This window comes from Monodelphis domestica, chromosome 5, assembly GCF_027887165.1.
Source record: "Monodelphis domestica isolate mMonDom1 chromosome 5, mMonDom1.pri, whole genome shotgun sequence".
In the NCBI taxonomy this organism is placed as follows: Eukaryota; Metazoa; Chordata; class Mammalia; order Didelphimorphia; family Didelphidae; genus Monodelphis; species Monodelphis domestica.
The window spans coordinates 181,272,725-181,291,665 of NC_077231.1; the positions used below are offsets into that span (position 1 = coordinate 181,272,725).

The 18,941-nt window shown below is 33.6% G+C and overlaps 1 protein-coding gene across 6 annotated transcripts in view; it reads left to right on the forward strand.

Moving 5' to 3' along the window:
- FOXP2 (forkhead box P2) overlaps positions 1 to 18,941 on the forward strand; it is a 694,699-nt gene that overhangs the window by 368,071 nt on the left and 307,687 nt on the right. The window contains exon 1 of one of the 6 annotated variants that reach the window (XM_016426113.2): positions 16,490 to 17,038. The exons of the other annotated variants lie outside the window; for them this stretch is intronic. The gene's annotated coding sequence lies outside the window, so the exon portion shown is untranslated. Of the gene's footprint in view, positions 1 to 16,489; positions 17,039 to 18,941 lie in introns of those variants that run through there. 6 annotated transcript variants of the gene reach the window in all.

Below are 18,941 nucleotides of genomic sequence, written 5' to 3' on the forward strand. Positions count from 1 at the left end.
AAAATAGAATTATTAACCTAATTAAGCCTCTCTTCCAAACTTCATCTTCTCATCTCCTTCAGATATATGTCTGTGACTCTTGCCTCCACTATAAATCCATAGCCAGTCAGTTTTCCAAGTCTTGTTGATTTCTTTTATCACTTGTATTTACCTGCCTCTGCCTCCTTACACATCCACTGTCTGAAGTAAAGTCCCCATAGCTCATGATTGTACTAGAGCAATGGTTATAATCTCTCCTTTATCCCAACTATCATTCAAATGGCTTTTAAAATAATCTTTTCTGAAAAAGAAACATTGTTTTTTAATCTAGATATAGATATTGAATCTAGATATAGATAAATAAGTAGTATATTTCTTAAATTCTATACATGTCGTACATTTTGCTAAGCAGTTGGGCACAAATACAAGCAATCAAAAGAGCCCCCACCTTCAAAGATCTTACATTATAATGGGGGAACACAGCATATCTATGGGTGCTAGAAAGTGGAGTGTTGGGGGAAAGGATGAGAATGATACTTGAGAAGGAATTTGGTAAAGAGATTTGAGTAAATGGTGTACAGGCCTAGGCTCTGTCAAGTTAAGGTAAAAACTCTCCTATTAATCCAGAAGAACTAGATAGTCAGTGTCACTGGATAAAGTGTATATATAGCCAAAATGGGTAATATAGTCCTTCAGTAAAATAAAAAAGACAGGATATACTGGATATGATATTGACAATTATATTACACTCTATCATTATCAAACTGTATCTGGAAATTGTTAGCTTTAGTTTTACACAAATTCTCTCATTTTTAATTAAAAAAAAAGTTAAATAACTTTTTGGTGCAAAAGTCACTTCCAACAAATTTCTAAACATTCTTCTCTTCCCCAATAGCAAAATGCATTTCTTTAAATAAAATAAAAGTTTCATCTAGTATTAATAAAAGGTAGGGATATGTCCTTTATTTTGAACATGTAAAACTCAAATTGACCATTATATTTGACCAATTTTTGTTACCTCTCCATCTTGATTTTATATCTTCATAGTCGTTTTGTATATTACTCTTCTTTTTGCTTCCTTCACTCTACGTTACCTCAGATAGTTTTCAAATTTCTCTGAATTCTTCCCATTTGCCTACTTTACAGTAAGAACAGGGGTCCCCAAACTATGGTCTGCGGACCACAAGCAGCCTCCTGAGGCCATTTATCTGGCCCCCACCGCACTTCCAGAAGGGGCACCTCTTTCATTGATGGTCAGTGAGAGGAGCACTGTATGTGGTGGTGCTACAAAGCACAGCATCACTCATGTACATACTACTTCTGGTGACATAATCCTCTGTGTGGCGCCTTGTTCTGAGAGTAACTGAATGAGAACGAGGCGCTGCACAAAGGATTATGTGGCTGCAAGATGGAAGACTTCAGCATGGTGAGGGGCGATCTGGGGAGGGGATTCCACACTGTGTATACTTCTGCCCAGTGGCAGTAATGGGCCTGTGCAAGGTGTGACAGGCCCATTACAGCCAGCACTGCAGCCTCCACTATCCCAGACAGTGCTATGCAGTGTCACAGGCCCAGCACCGCCTCCAGTACTATTTACAGGCATTAGATAGTGGTGATCTGGCCTGTGACGTCAGTAGTGGGTCTCTACTATGAGAAGCTCACCTCTGCAAATGGGTGTTTTATAAGACACCCCCTGTTTTGGGGGGGAAAATTAATATAAGACTGTCTTATTTTTGGGAAAACATGGTAGTACAATGGCCCTCATACTCCCCTAGATGCACAACATGTCAGTTTGTTGATTTAAATTTACTTGTTCTTTATTTTAAATACTATATTTGTTCCAGTTTTTTTTTACTTTAAAATAAGATATGTGCAGTATGCATAGGGATTTGTTCATATTTTTAATAGTCCAGCCCTCCAGTGTTTTGAGGGACAGTGAACTGGCCCTCTGTGTAAAACATTTGGGGACCCATGCCTTAGAGCAATGATGGTGAACCTTTTAGAGTGCCCAAACTACAACCCTCATGCAGCATGTGAGCTGTGGTCTTACTCTAGATGGGGGAGGGAGGAAGTGCCTTCATTGGCTGCTGGGAAGAAGGGTGGGTGATGTGCGAAATTTCGTCAGGTGAAGTGGAGAGGGAGGTGAGCAGCACCCTCTGGCACCTGTGCCATAAGTTCACCAAAATGGCCTTAAATAGTCTTAAAGTTGGAAGGAATCTTAGAGGTTATCTACTCAAAATCATACCTGGGCAAAAAACTTCTTTAAAACATTCCTTACATCAGTTTTGTTTGAAGACCCATTAATGAAAGGGAACTTCTTCCTGATGTAGCTCTTTTTTGAAAAGCTATAATTGTGAAGAAGCATGTCCTTATTTCCAGGTTAAGTTTGCTTTTTTGCAAATATCTTCATGTCCTTTATGGTTTTGTCCCCTGGCAACAGGCAGAACAAGTATTATCATTCTAACCTCTGACAACCATTCAGAAGCTGCTTAAAAATAATTGTCCTGTCCAAGGTATTTTTTATATAGGTTGAGCATACATAGTTACTTCAACCAAATCCTTATAAGGCATGAACTCAAGACCTATCATTGTACTAATTTCCTTCCTGTTGATAGTGTCTAGCTTATCCTTTCTACAATGTGATATACAGAATTAAACACAATTTTGCAGATGTGCTCTAATCAGGGTAATATCCAGTGGCACTATCATATCATTACTACTGAATGTTATGCCATTATTAATTCTTTTTTAAAAAACCCTTACCTTCCATCTTAGAGCCAATACTAAGTATTGGTTCCAAAGCAGAAGAGTGGTAAGGGCTAGGCAATGGATGTTAAGTGACTTGCCTAGAGTCACACAGCTAGGAATTATTTAAGGCCAGATTTGAAACTAGGACCTCCCACCTCTAGGCTCTCAATCCACTGAGCCACCCAGCTGCCCCACTGCCAATCTTAATTCTAAGATTTGATTAATGTTAATGACCACCTTAGTACATTGCTAATTCATATTGAATTTTTCTAGCAACACCTTCAGAATGCTTTCAAACAATCTGTTTTCCAACCATCACTAATTTCTCTCTTCTACCTATCAATTTTTTTAACCAGTGGAAGACTTTGTATTTATGCTTGTTGAAATTCATCTTCTTAGTTTCTGCCCAGTTCTCTGTCCCATTATAATCTTTTTATTGCCTGGTTTTCATTGTATTAACTCTCTCCTAGTCTTATGTCATCTGCACATTTGATTAAAATTCCCGTTTTTGCCTTTATCCAATTAACTTATTAAAACATTAAATAGCACAGAGCCAAACACAGATCTCTGGGGGAAATTCACTTCAGACCTCTTTTTAAGTTGACTTGAAAGACTACTATTACCATTAGAGTACATTTTGCTCCAGCCATGTAACTTGTTCTGAACACACCCAAAGACTTTGTTTTCCTAAGATGTAACTAAGATCTAATATTGATCAATAATTTTGTTTACTAATCTAGTTTTCTTATAATTAAAAAGGGGAGGAATAAATTTAACTTAGCACGACATGTTTATAGTGAAACAAACTGACTTTGTACCACTGTTTTCTTCCATTTCTAGATTTTCACAGACATTCAAGAAAATTTTCAGAAATAAAATCAGACACTGACTTATAGTGTTCGGGTTCTGTTGTCTTCTTGTTTTTAAAAATTAGGGCATCTTTTGTCTTCTTCAAATATACATTGTGATTTGTATAGTTATTTCTCAATCATTGGACACATTTTTATTCTTGTTATTGAATATAATGTTACTTTGGAAAACAAACTATGTTCAAGAATTGTACAAAGCAAAAAGTTTTGGAGGAGTTATATTCTGCAACATTCATTGGAAAGAAGTTTAAGACGAGACCTCAATTTGAATAAATGAAATGAATGGAAAAGCAAAGCATTATTAGATACTTTTGTGCAAAGTTTTGTGCTAAGTGCTATATTTAGAATTTGAAAAGTAAAACATACTCTGCTTTCAGGAAGCTCACTTTCTACTGAGGTAGACAACACAGAGAGGTTTTAACTACAAGTCAGATGGAAACATCCTCATGGTCTTTGAGTTACAGTAGCAAAGAAAATGGTAGTATATCATTTTTATTGCCATTCAAAGAAAAATCTTATCAATTTCAGATGTTGAACCCTTTGGCAATGACAGGGATCTTGGTGTCTAGAAGTTTCTTTTCTGGCTATTGTTTATGATTTTAGCTTCTGCAGAAAGAGTTTCTCTGCCTGAAGCATCTCCATATAAGGACTACTTCCCGTAATGATGGTTAGACTAAATTTGCACTGGGTTTGGTAGAATGGGGACTAGTCACATTCTCAATCTTGGGCTCATGGTCCTGAGCCAGTAGTTGGTAAAGATAGATCCCCTAAAGATGGCTATGTAATAGGTTAGAAATAAAGTGACTGATTTGATGGGAAGTTGGGTTGAAATGGTGGTGGTAGCCTTCTCTTTTTTTACTAGCAATTTTTTTTAGTTTTTAATTAGAATATTTTCCATGGCTACATGATCCATAATACCCTTACCTCACCCCTCCCCAAGCCGATAAGTAGTTCCACTGGATTATACCTGTATCATTGTTCAAAATGTATTTCTATGTTATTCATATGTTATTGAGCATATATTTTTCTAATGCATTTCTGGTTGTACAGTTCTTTGGATGTGGGTTCTTTCTCCCAAGTTCCTTTGGATTGTCCTGGGTCATTGCATTGTGACTAATAGAGATGTCCCTTACCTTTGATTGTGCCATAATTTATCAGTCTCTGTGTACAATGTTCTTCTGGTTCTGCTTCTTTTGCTTTGCATCAGTTCCTAGAAATCATTCCAATTCACATGGAATTACTTTATTTCCTTATTTCTTTATTCCTATTAGCAGAATAATATTCCATCACCATCAGTTACCACAATTTGTTCAGCCCTTTCCCAATCAATGGACACACCCTCATTTCCTAATTTTTTGCCACTACAAAGAGAATGGTTATAAATATTTTGCACAAGTCTTTTTCCTTATTATCTCCTTGGCATACAAACTCAGGAGTGGCATGACTGGGTCAAAGGGAAGGCAGTCTTTTAAAGCCCTATGCACATAGTTCCAAATGCCTTCCAGAATGGTCGAACCAATTCACAACTCCACCAGCAATGCATTAGTGTCCCAATTTTGCCACATCCCCTCCAACATTTATCACTTTCCTTTGCTGCCATCTTGGCCAATGTGCTATATGTAAGGTGGTTCCTCAGAGGTGTTTTAATTTGCATTTCTCTAATAATGAGGGATTTAGAACACTTTTTCATGTGCTTATTGTTAGTTTTGATTTCATCATGTGAAAACTGCCTATTCATGTCCCTTGACAATTTGTCAATTGGGGAATGGCTTGATTTTTTGTGAATTTGACTTAGTTCCTTATATATTTGGGAAATTAAACCTTTGTCAGAGAGTTTTGTTATTAAAAAGTTCTTCCAATTTGTTGCTTTCCTTCTCATTTTGGTTGCATTGGTTTTATTTGTACAAAAACTTTTTTTTAATTTATTATAATAAAAGTCTTTCATTTTATATTTTGCTATGTTCTCTATCTCTTGCTTGGTCGTAAATGTCTTCCTTTTCCACAGATCTGATCTTGGTATAGGGAATAAGATGTTGATCTAAACCTAATTTTCCCCTTACTGTTTTCCAATTTTTCCAGCATTTATTTGTCAAATAGTGATTTCTTGTCTCAAAAGCTGAAGTCTTTGGGTTATTGAACACCAGCTTATGGAGGTCATTTACCCCTAGTCTGTTCCATCATTCCACCCTTCTGTCTCTTAGCCAGTGCCATATTGTTTTGATGACACTGCCTTATAGTAAAGTTTAAGATCTGGTACCGCTAGGTACCCATCCTTCACATTTTTTTTCATTATCTCCCTTGATGTTATTCATCTTTTTCTTCCAGATGAACTTTGTCATCATTTTTTCTAATTTTATAAAAATGTTTTTGGTAGTTTGATAGGTATGGCACTGAATTAAATAGTTTAATTTTGGTAGGATTATCATTTTCATTATAATAGCTTATCCTATCCAGGAGCAATTGTTTTTTCCAATTGTTTAGATCTAGTTTTAATTGTGTAAAAAAGTTTTTTTATAGTTGTATTCATATAATTCCTGTGTTTTTCTTGGCAGATAGATTCCTAAATATTTTATATTGTTTAGAGTGGTTTTAAATGGAGTTTCTTTTTCTAACTCCTGATGCTGAGTTTTGTTAGAAATATATAGAAATGCTGATGATTTATTTGGGTTTATTTTGTACCCTGCAACTTTACTAAAGTTGTTAATTATTTCTACTAACTTTTTAGTTGATTTTCTGAGGTTCTTTAAGTAGACCATCATATCATCTGTAAAGAGTGATAGCTTAGTCTCCTCATTGCCTACTTTAATCCCTTTTTCTTCTCTTATTGCTACCACTATTGCTTCTAGTACAATTTTAAATAATAGAGGTGATAATGACCATCCTTGCTTCACTTCTGATCTTATTGGGAAGACTTCTAACTTGTCCCCATTCCAGATACTGGCTGATGGTTTTAAATATATGTTATTTTGAAGAAGGGCCCTTCTATTCCTATACTTTCTAGTGTTTTCAAAAGGAATGGGTGTTATATTTTGTCAAAGGCTTTTTTTGCATTTATTGAAATAAACATGTGATTTCTGTTGATTTGGTTATTGATATGGTCAATTGTGTGGATGGTTTTCCTGATACTGAACCATCCTTGCATTCCTGGCATAAATCCCTCCTAATCATAGTGGATAATCCTCATGATCACTTTCTGGAGTCTTTTTACTAGTATTCTAGTTAAGACTTTCACATCTGCATCATTAGAGAGATTGGTCTATAGTTTTCTTTCTCCATTTTTGACCTGCCTGGCTTTGTAATCTGTACCATATTTATGTCATCAAAGGAATTTGGCAAAACTCCTTCTTTGCTTATTTTGTCAAATAATTTTTATAGTATTGAATTTAGTTGTTCTTTAAATGTTTGATAGATTTCAATTGTGAATCCATCTAGCCCTGGGGATTTTTTATTTGGAAGTTCCTTGATGGCATGTTCAATTTCTTTTTCTGAGATGGGATCATTTAAGAATTCTGTTTCCTTGGGACAGTTGGGTCGCTCAATGTATTAAGAGCCAGGCCTAGAAATGGGAGGTCCTGGGTTCAAATGTGACCTCAGACACTTCCTGACTGTGTGGCCATAGACAAGTTACTTAACCCCCATTGCCTAGCCCGTACAACTCTTCTGCCTTAGAACCAATAGATGTATTGGTTCTAAGACAGAAGGTAAGGGTTTAAAAAATTATATTTCCTCTTTTGTTAATCTAGGCAATTTTATTTTTGTAAATATTCAGCTATTTCACCTAGATTGTCATATTGAGCAAAGTAGTTCTTAATAATTGCCTTAATTTTCTCTTCATTAGAGGTGAGATTTCCCCTTTCATCTTTGATACTATTAATTTGATTTTCTTCTTTTTTTATTAGATTGACTAGTACTTTATCTATTTTATTTGTTTTTTCAAAGTAGGTGGTACCCTCCTCTTGCCTTTTAATTCATAGATCCATTGAAGGGTGAAGGAAACCAGCCCATTCTGAGTAAAAGATAAAGAGCCAGTTCAAAATAATAAAATGCATATGCAAGAAGGAAAGGGGGATTAATGCAATTAAGGTACTGAACTAAGTGGGAAAAGGAAGTATTAAAATTGCTAGTAGAAAATTTAGCTATGGAAAGGAAGAAAAATACTTCCAAACCTAGATGATGGAGAACACAAGAGCTGAAGATGGGGAGAAGTTCTGAGCTGCTGAAAAAAAGTCAAGTGAAACTGAGCAGATAGATGATGGTAATGAAGGGGACTCAAACCCAATAGTCTCAATCTTCTTTTAAGTAGGAGATAGGGGTATCTACTTAGAAAGTGAGAAATGGAATGGGAATGTCACCTTTAGGACAGTTGAGAAATATTTAGAACAGCTGTTAGTCAAAAGAAAAGCAATATGTTGCTTCCTAAAGGAAACAAGAAGAAAGGTCTGTTCCATTGTTTAAACTCTTATTTTTTCATAATTTTTCATTTTTTTCATAATTATTATTATTATTATTATTATTATTTATTATTAGAACAAGGGCTGAATATCTGAGGAGTCCACCTTTAGTGAGCTCTTAGCTCTGCTGTGTATTAGTGAATGATCTTTTGTAGTTCAATCCAGCAGGCTTTAAAATACGTAACTTTATTGTTTGAGTTAAAAAATGTGAAAAACAGCAGTTTGGAATTCTATGAATATGAAGATACAAAAGATTTGCTTTATTGGGATAAATAATCTTGGATTAATGATTGAACACCTCTTAGGTTTAATGCATTCTGCTTTGTGATTCATATAGAGTTGGTAAAATGTAGATTTCCTTTGTAGCCTATGGTTTTAGAAAGAGTGGATCAGGAGTGATTATGCTACTTTATGAATAGTTAAAAAAATGAAGGAATAGGAAGCCATATAAAAATTGTATAGTATTTTTTAAATCATCCCCATTGTATTCATGAAGAAATGGGTTTAGGATGTACTATGTAGTGATCTATTTTTTTTAATAAGACTTCCTAAACTATCCAATCAGTCAGAAGATTTTAAAAGGAAATTGAGAAATCATGGATAGGGCCCAAAGAAGAGCAGAAGAAATTATTAGTGAATGGTTCATATGAGAAATGATTAAATGAACTGGTTGTGTTCTGCCTAGATGTGAAGAGATTTGAGAATATTTCTTAAATTGTAAATCTGATTCTTAACCACCTGTTATTACAGAAAGAAAACACAAAATAAACTGAAACCAAATTAGGAAGGATTTAGTTTATACGTAAGAAAATTCCTTGACTCTCAAGGTGTTATAATGGTGCTCAAAACTATCAAGAACAGTTGGAAAGCCTCCATCCTAGGGAATTTTAATAACTTCTATATATTCTGAATAATTTACTTAACCTAGTGCCATGGCTGAGACTAGGCACTAGACTAAAATTCTGTGACATGTTCACATAGAATCATAGAAGAGCCTGGGAAGAGATTTCAGAGGCCATCTAGTCAAATTCTCTCATTTAATAAATTAGGAAACTGAAGCATCCAGTGCCAAGGAGTTGTCCTCATTTGCTTGTAATTTTCTTCGTGCCTCTTTTTTATATACCTCTCTACTTTATGTAATAATTCCATGTATAGGCAAAGAGCTCTTGAATAAGAACTGTTTACTGATTGATTGAATTCACACCAAACCAGGTAGAGAACACACTTTAACTGCTACTATCTTTTATTATCCTCAACATTTTTGGTATATAGAATGACAGCAAAGAGAAAATTTAAAAGGGAGACATGATCATTAACTTCAAATTTTGAATTGCTGTCCTTTGAAAGAAATTGAACATTTTATGTAGCTAGAGGGCAGAACCTGGGGCTCCAGATGTGAGTTAGAGGTACAAAGATGATGATTTCTGAGTAATATAAGAATTTTCTAATAATTAGAATTGTCCGAAAATAGACTCACTTATCTTAGATGGTAGTGAGTTCCCCACTTCTTAGGCTATTTCTATCAGGAATCCAATTGTCAGGAATATCATAAGGAAGTGCATGTATTACACATATTAACTTAAATTATACCTTAAGTTTCACTTGCCTTTCAGATTCTAAGATTTTGGTTTTTCTGTGAACAAATAGTAGCTAGATACCTTCTAGCATCCTAAATCCAATAAGCATTAAATTCAACTACTGTAAAGTTCTAGTTTAAGGGGGAAAAAGGGGTCCAAGGTAGCTGAAAAAGAGAAGTGATACTTTTCAAAGAGGTGTGACAGTAGAAAGTCCTTTGGGTACCCTGAACAGGGGCCTGCCTAGCTATACGTGCATATATCCATCATTTCTGTCATTTAATGATTCTTTCCTTTAGTTCAACATTACTTTCTGTCCCTTCTGACATTTCTTCTATGTTTTCTAAAATGTATTTACTGCTAGAAAATGTACTAGTCACTAACATTTTATCAGGGCTTGTTTTATCACAAACCTTTCTCTCTGAGTTAGAGGTACCTGTAATAAAGATGGAACAGAAAGTTCTAAAGAGGTAGAAAAGTTAATTAAGGGAAATACACAAAAAAACTTAACTCTGCCTTTATAATTTTTTTTTATAATTGGAGATTCCTAGTTTTATAAAACTTGGAAAAACCATTATGCTTGGATTTTTTGTAAATGTGAAAATGGAGAATTGTTACATTTTTCTTAATGATATTATTCAGCTTACCATGTATTATTTATAACAAAAAGGAACAAAAATGCAAGAAATATAAAAATATTTGCATGAAATGTGTTATGATGAAAATATCTTTGAATGTACATTATATATCTTTACATCTTTTTATATATAATATTGTATATAAAAATCAGGATGATTTATTGACATTACATTCTCTTATAAAATGGAAAAAAGTGCAATGGTCATTGTTTTTAAATAGAAGACATGTCCATTTTCACATTAAAAAACAAAATAACTACAAATAAATCTTTATTTTCAATTTAAAATGCCTAATTTTGGTACATTTTTCCTTAGGTATGAAATTGCATCATTTACTTGATTGCAGAGCAGACATGCATTTATTTAAAAAAATCAAAATCCTTTTTAATATCAAATTTTTCTCTGTTGTATAATGGATAAACTACTGTGAAATGTAGTTGCCTGTTTAACTTTACCCCTATTCAAATCTTTGATTTTAGCAGGTTAGTTAATTCAAATAAAATTTGTGAAGTTAAGCACTTTCAAGAAAAGGAATAGGAGAACCTAATTTAACCTAGAGTGTCTCTTTTATTCTTCTGTTATTCATTTGAAGTGCCCTATCAGCTTGAAATGACCAACTTCAGTCATTTTTTACCCTTTTATTTTTTTTCTCTAATGTAAACTGAAATTCCCTGCTGTTCGTGGTATTTCAGTGTTTAGCATCATTTAATGAGCAGGTATCATTAAACTTAAAAGGTCCTTTTCGGTATATCTCTGATTAGTTAGTGAAAGAACCAATGAATTTCTCTTAATTTATCTTCCTTTCCTTGTTATATTTTGATGTTGGCCCATTTTACGTTTCAGTGCTTTTTGATGAAATAGAAAATTATAATTTTGGTTTTAAAGCAGGACAGAATCTTTTAAATAATCATTTGATCTGGTGGTATGGTATTGAAATGTAGAAGCTGCATTGTTTATGTGGGAAGTTTTAAAGGAAAGGATTTTTTATTTCCTTCTAAATTTTTATAAAATGTCTTTTATGGATTTGGTGTTTGATTTTAACTGGGGTATGTTTTTCTGCTTCTTCTGCTTTTTGATAAAAACAAAATTTAGAGCATAAACAAACATGGGCTGTAAAGATGATTCAGATTTGGGTATGACAGCAGTTAGTCTTTCTTTATTCTAAATTATATTTTCATGTTGAATATATGAAACACCAAAAAACATAGTTTTTTGAGACAGAACTCATTTAGTCAAACAACTTCTTTATCATAGAATATCCCAGCCTTTTAAAAAATATAAAACAATGAACTCTCAAATTAGAAGATAACAATTCCTTTAATCCTCCTTCCACCCCCAGAACAATCCTTTTTCTTTGCTGTTTTGTTTTGAGTTTTTTTGCAACCAATGTTTAAAATACCTAACAAAATTAATGTTAGCTCTAATTTTGCTTTTAGGAAAAAAGGAAATCTGTGAGATAAATAGTATGAAGGAAAAATAATGAGGCTAGAATACAAGAAAAGGTCAGATAATGTGTAATAAGTTGCAGATGGCATTGTATAACATAACATTGGTAACAGGTAAAAAGATGTAACAGTGCTGCCTACTGGTAAGAGGTAGTAATGTTTAAAGCATAAATTGGGGAGAGGCATGGTTCAATAATGTAGATGATATTCATGTTTGTAAAATACACTGTTTCCTGAGATTGAACTGTTAACCAAAAAAAGTTTTTTTTAATTAGGATTAGTTACCAAGGCCACTTGAAGTTTTTATAGGCATGAAATTTTGAAGTTTTTGAGAATTTTGTGTGGTTTTTTTTCATTCTTATAGGGAATGTGTAAATTTTGATGGCATGGTTCTTGGTTAATTCTTCCAAGGTGTGGACCTTTTTAGTTTTTGTTAAATTTGACATTATTTGTATCTAAGACCAGTATTTCCCAAATATGTTCATTTTTAAAATGAGCCTGTCTTTGAAAGATGAGTATCATTTTCTATCTTTGTCAGTGGAATATTTTGACAGACAATAGTACATTTATTCATCGCCGGAATACTACTTTATATTCTTAGCAATGTAAACATACTAATGTCTGCTAATGCAAATGAAGATGAGAAATTTTCTTATGCATGATTCTCTCAGTATTCTAGTTGGTAATATTTTTAAGATATCAGCACAGCTTTCCATGAGGATATTTGCTTATAGCAAATTATCTGCATGAAATTAGCAGTGTGAATATAGGTAGATTTATTTTACATGTTTTTAAATACTCAGCTTTCTCTGTCACAACACAAATGTTTCAGTTTAGTAACTGTTATTTGTACACATTTAACAACATTGGAGAAATGATGCACTGATTAACTTTAAAAATGTTTGGCATTATGAATTAATTTAATATAAACTACTACATTTGCTTAGTGGAGTCTTGAAAATTATAGCGAAGTCTTTGTTTAAATGAACTTGAATATAAGTCCTAAAAGTAAAGAATTGTTCCTATTGTAATATTTAAAATGTATATTAAGCTGTTAGTTCAGATCAATTACTATGTAACTTTAAAGGAGTTGATATTCACATCTGATTTCACCATAGTAAAGAAGTCCTGAAGTGAAGCTCTTTCTTTTTATGTTGATTGGCCACTTACCTATAGCTTACAGCAAAAGAGAACTATTTGGAACACTTCAACATATAAAACGTCTTGTCCATTGTCCCATAGTATTTTTCAGAGGGGAGATTTGAACCCAGGTCTACTTAACTACAAATCTAGCCTCTATCTAATATAATAAACTGCCTCTCTTGTCATATGACAGACCTAAGTTATTATGGCTTGTTTTTCACTATTCTGTTTTTGAATCAAGATGTGCTATTTTTATATGTGATTCAATATTATGTGAAATCTCACGTAGTATAAAAATACTTAAAAATTTTAAAATCCATTTACACTTTAGCATATAATTTTCTTAGTTACATTTCATTGTGCAGTTACTACACTGGAGTGTTTAGCTGAAGTTAAATGAAAAACAGAGAAAACTAGAGTTCTCTGAGAAATAGTTCCTGCACTGGTGGTGTTTTTTAACTGGTGATTATTTCCCAATTCAAAAAGCCTTCTATTTTGATGAGAAATTAGGTAACTATATACTGTTCCCTGGTGGTAAACAAGTAAATTCAGGGTTATTATAGAGTCGTTTGTTAATATTTTGATTTCTGATTTAGCAGAAATGGTCAGGATTAACTAAATAGAAGCTGAATTGATACAATGAATTCCAGTCTGGTGCCTGGGAATCACGGGAAATGAATTCTTGTCAAGGAACCTCCCTTTTCTGTAGTCTATATAAGGAGCTTTGGAAATGATTCTATCCCTTGGGACTTTTTTTTAGGCTTTCTGTATCTTGAAAATTGTAGGGAAGGGATTTAAGAGCTCACTCCTCTAAAGTCTCAGCCACTAGTCATTTACCATACTGCCCAAGCTACTGGGCCAATCAGGAGTAACCTATATCATCCTGACCAGAGGCTAGTATACATATCCAGCTGCATGGGGAATGCCTTTTTTTCTGACAGCTTCATACTTCGCATTTTTAGTATGTAGATGAGTGGGAACTCATATTGATCATTTCTGATCAACCTCCCCACCTTGTGATGGTCATTTTTTTCATACCTTGTCGATGGGGGAGAAGGAAAGAAGGACAGAAATAGGTGGAGAGAGAGGGAAAAGACAGAGACAGAGATAGAGAAACAGAAAGCTAGAGAAGAGACCATTGATAATTCAAATTCATATGTAATTGAAGAAATTGTTTTTAAAATTTTATGTATCAAAGAAAAGCCCAAATCTTTTCTAAAAATATTAAACTGATATTTATATCTTTGAAATAATCTATATAAAGAATTAATACCTAGTGAATATTACTAGAATTAGAATTTTGTAACATGTAGTTGAAACAAAAATATAATTGGCTATTCTACTATAGAAATAAAATATTAGAATTCTGAGAGATTGCTTAAAAATTATGAAAATATCAGCATACTTTCTTTACCTAAAATTCAATAAACCATGACCATTTTTTAAACCCTTACCTTCTGTCTTGGAGTCAATACTGTACATTGGCTCCAAGGCAGAAGAATGGTAAGGGCTAGGCAATGGGGGTTAAGTGATTTGCCCAGGGTCACACAGCTGGGAAGTGTCTAGGGCTGGCTCTCAATCCACTGAGCTACCTAGCTGTCCCCACCATGACCATTTTCTAAGAATAAATTTTTCAACAAAATTTATCAGGAAAGCAAAATTGACAAAGTCTGCTACTAACATTGATCTTCCATATGACCTATTTAATTTTGATCTTTTTTTATTAGACCCCAGGTTCTGCTTTACTGGCTTATCATGTGTAGGAGGAAACCTGAGTTCTTTAATATTATGCCACTAGAGCACTGCTTCTGGTATGTCCTTCCTCACTGGAAATTCTGAGCTTGTTGGGATAGACTGTATTAATAATAGTAATAACAACAACAATATATTGAAATAGAACTTTCTTCTTTAGTCTGAAAGTTCCCTCAATAAGAAAGATCTCAAATAAAAAAAAATAATAGAGAAAAGAAAAAGATATATTATACATTCTCCTGAAAAGTTCATAACAGGAGTTAACCTAATGTGCTAGATTCAATCTTTACTTTCCTCTGACCTAACAACCATAGCAATGGAGCATTCTGACTGTTTACCATGTGTCCTTTTATATTTCCATGTGACTTTTCATGGGTCCATCTTTTCATGAAATTTCTTTGTGACACCTTTGCTCATGTTCTCCTTTGGTCTTTGTTGAATATATGTTGCAGATTCATCATACTCATCAGGGCCCTCTGTCATCTTTGTAATATTCATTGTTATTTTTTTACCTTGTTGCCATTTAGTTACACTTATAAGATATTTAGTATCAAAATGATGTACCTCTGCTTTCGTGGGAAACTTTAAGTCAGTAAAAGAGCTAAAGAAGTTAAAGAAGATATAGTTGTATAATATGAGAGAGAGTATGTTTATTACCATGGTAGAGTGGATAGAAGCAAATGAGATGTCAGAGAAGGCTTCATTCCACTCCTATACACATTTATTAAGTGCCTACTATATGCTAGGTAATGTACTAAGGGCTGGGGATATGTAACTCCTTAAGGATAAGGAGTTTACAATCTAATGGGATCGGGGCTGTGGAGGGGAGGAGAAGGGTCTCAAAATGGGTGCATTGGAAGGGGTGGAGGCAAAGTGATACCAGGGGTCGATGAGTGCACCTTGTTCTATGGAGTTGAACCATACAGAGCAGCAGATACATAGTGGAGTGAGTACAAAGTCATTTTTAACCTCTATAAAGGAAGGCTTTGGGAATAATTTAGTACTTCACCCTGCTGCCTGAAATCAGAGGGGAGAACAGGCCAAAGGAAGTAGTATCAATCAAGACTTGAAATAGCAGCATGTCTCTAGATGCAATTTGAGTTACATTTTGAGATCTATAGGAATTTACCAACCGATCAATTTATTAGCATTATTAAGGGTTTAATTTTTGTCAAGCCCTGTGCCAAATATTGGAACTACAAAGAAATAGCAAAAGCACTTTCTGCCCTCAAGAAGCTCTTGTTCTTTCTTTAATTTGCTTTTTAATTTTTATTATATTTTATTTTTCTTAGATTATAAGTAAAAACCTTTCTTTTTAATTTGAGCTCCAAATTCTCTCTCCTTCCCACCATCCTTTCTAACTTTTCTTCCTCTGTAAGGCAGTAAGCAATCTGATATAGATTTTACACATACAATAAGTAGCTTTTACTCTAATGAGAAAGGGAGGATGTTTCATTAATAAGGAACACAAAATAAGTAAAAGCACAAAAATGGAGAAATACTTAGTATGTTCAGAGAAGAGAAAATAATGTTTGCTAGGCTATCGGCCTTCATATGGGGAGATATAAGGAAAGGGAGCCATCGTATAATGGTGACCTTTAAATGCTATGTAAAGGAATCTAATCTCCTTATTAGGCAATTGGTCACCACAGAAGTAGAGAGGAGGAATCAAATGAGATGGATATTGCAGAGGAAGAATTTCACAGGTCTTAGCAACTTATGATTTACAAAAGGTGAAGGAAAAAGAAAATATTCAATGGCAATTCCAAAAAGTTGAAGTGGGAAGCTGAGTAAATGGTAATGTCTCTAGAGAAATAGTGAATTCAGGATAAAGCAAAGGATTATCTATTTTTTTTGGAATATTTTGAATTTGAAATAACTTAAGAATCCCAGTAGAATGTGAAGTGCATGGGAAAATCCACTGGATTTAGAATAAGGTGACATGCATTGTTTCTGGCTTTCCCATTCAGAGAACACTCTCTTTCCTCCTTCCCACCTACTGATCTCCCTAGCTTCCTTCAAGTACCAACTAAAATCTAGTCTGTAAATGAAGCCTTTCTCAAATCCTCTTAATTCTAGTGCCTTTCCTTTGTTAATTACTGCACTCTGTTAATTACTTCCTGTTTATCTTGTATGCAGTTTGGTGTGTGTGTGTATGAGAGAGTGTGTGTGTATAGCAATATCTGGCACATAGTAGGCACTCAGTAAATGTTTATGGATTAAATTATCTGGTTCTAAGCCTGACTATACAATTTATTAGCTTTGTGATTGTAGGCAAGTCAATTAAAAATTCTTTGTTTCCTCATTTGTAAATGGCTGCTAAGGTGTCTTAAAGCTGTAAATGTATTACCCTGTGTTCTCTATAGAGTTAAAGTCTGGGACCAGAAGTCAGGTCAAGACGGAGGTGTTGATTTAGATGTCAGCTGTTCCAAGACAAGAGTGAGTTAATAGATTTAACACTGCATTTTCTACACTAGTAGATTGAAATAGATCATCAGTAACATTATTATCCATCTTAGAAAATATATTTTTCTTCCAGTACTCAAAAGGTACTAGAGGATTCGTTAACAAAGTCTTTCTCAATAGTAAACATCATTTATTTGAAAAATATTTTCAATGTAGCTTACTGATATATGTACATTTCCATATATAAAATAAGCTCTCATTTTTCATAAACATAATTCCTGCTGAGGATACAAAAGGAAACTCATGAAAATGGTCATAGAGACATGGAAGTTGGAAACAGATCAACTTTTGGAACTAATATAGTAGAATGCCCCCCAACACTTTAGAAAAGAATTTTAGTCCTAGTAATGCTCCTATAATCTTGTACAAAATTAATCTTAAACATTGATCCTCATTGCTGTCTATAGTTTAACACATTGTAATATGTACTAACAAATACATAAAAATAATATTTTAGTCTGAAATGTGACAATTGTTTCTTCTTTAACATTTCCTTAGTTTCTACTTTTCTTATGAAAAAGAATAATAGTATTTCTTTGCAAGCATTCCATTTTCTAGCTGAGTAGACATTATGATCATTACAGATATTTTATTTGTGAACTCATTTTCTCTATTTAAGACTATGCTATACTGTGTACAGTTAGTGGTTCAGATTATTTGCATATTGCGTAGCTCTTTCACAGTGAAGACACTACAGAACTATATGAACAACACATTTGATAAGTAGAACAATATCCCACTATATCAGTTTAAAACATGTTATTTATTTCAAAGGTTATGATTTAGAGGTTAATATTTCATGTGACTTAGTAGCATAAGCATAGTTTCTTAAATCTAAAATAGTCAGCTATATTAATTAGGCATTGCCAAAAAATATTTACGTGCCTTCATAAATCCAACCCAAAACTAGTTAACAGTGAAAGGGGTAGCATTATTTTCCACATCATCACTGATGTTATATGTTAAGAAAGCCCTTGATAATTCTAAATACAAAGCTAGTAGAGGGAGAGCAAAACTTCATTTCTGCTGGTGCCTCAATAGAAGTTGCCAGCACTTCTCAACTTTTGTCAATAGATTTTGTTGGCTTTTAAAAATCAAACTATCATTTTTTTTATTAAAGAGGCATTCCTTTCAATCCTAAAATCCAGCTTTCTTATTTGGATTGGAGTAATGTTACCAGGTGTTTGCTTATTTGCTATTGATTCAAGTCCTCTCTCTCCTTGAGCTACTATGTTTTAAACATTTCAAAATACTTGAGTTTGAATCAACACTTTAAAATATTTCATTTAAACAGCATTACTCAAAATGCTGAAACAGATTTGGTAGTATGGAAATGGTTAAAATCATACTTTAACTCTCCTTCTTTTTCCCTTTTCCCTTCCCTTTTACTTTTTTCCTCTTTTTTCCTCCTCTCACAACTCTTTCCCCCCAAATTCACCTGTATAACTAAGTATTAAAGGTAATGTTATTTTAAAATCCCATACCTTTTCTTTTTTGGCTTTGAATTATATATGGATAAATATTTTAAGTACATTTAATGATCTGTCATTAAGAAAGTAAAAAGAATATTATATTCCAGTAGACATCAACATATATGGCATCATACCTTCTTTAAAGTAATAAAGAATAAATTGTGCACACATTTTAATTTATAGTTTAATTTCTCCTTGGAATTATCTTCTAGTCTGTCTCTTCTTCTCTAATTCCTTAATCACATTCATTAATCTACCATTGGGCTACTAGATGGTACAGTGGATAGAGTTGAAGGCATAGAAGTTAGGAAAACTCATCTTCCTGAGTTCAAATCTAGCCTCAGGGATTTTGTAGCTATGTGACCCTGGGCAAGGCATATATTCCTGTTTACCTCAGTTTCCTC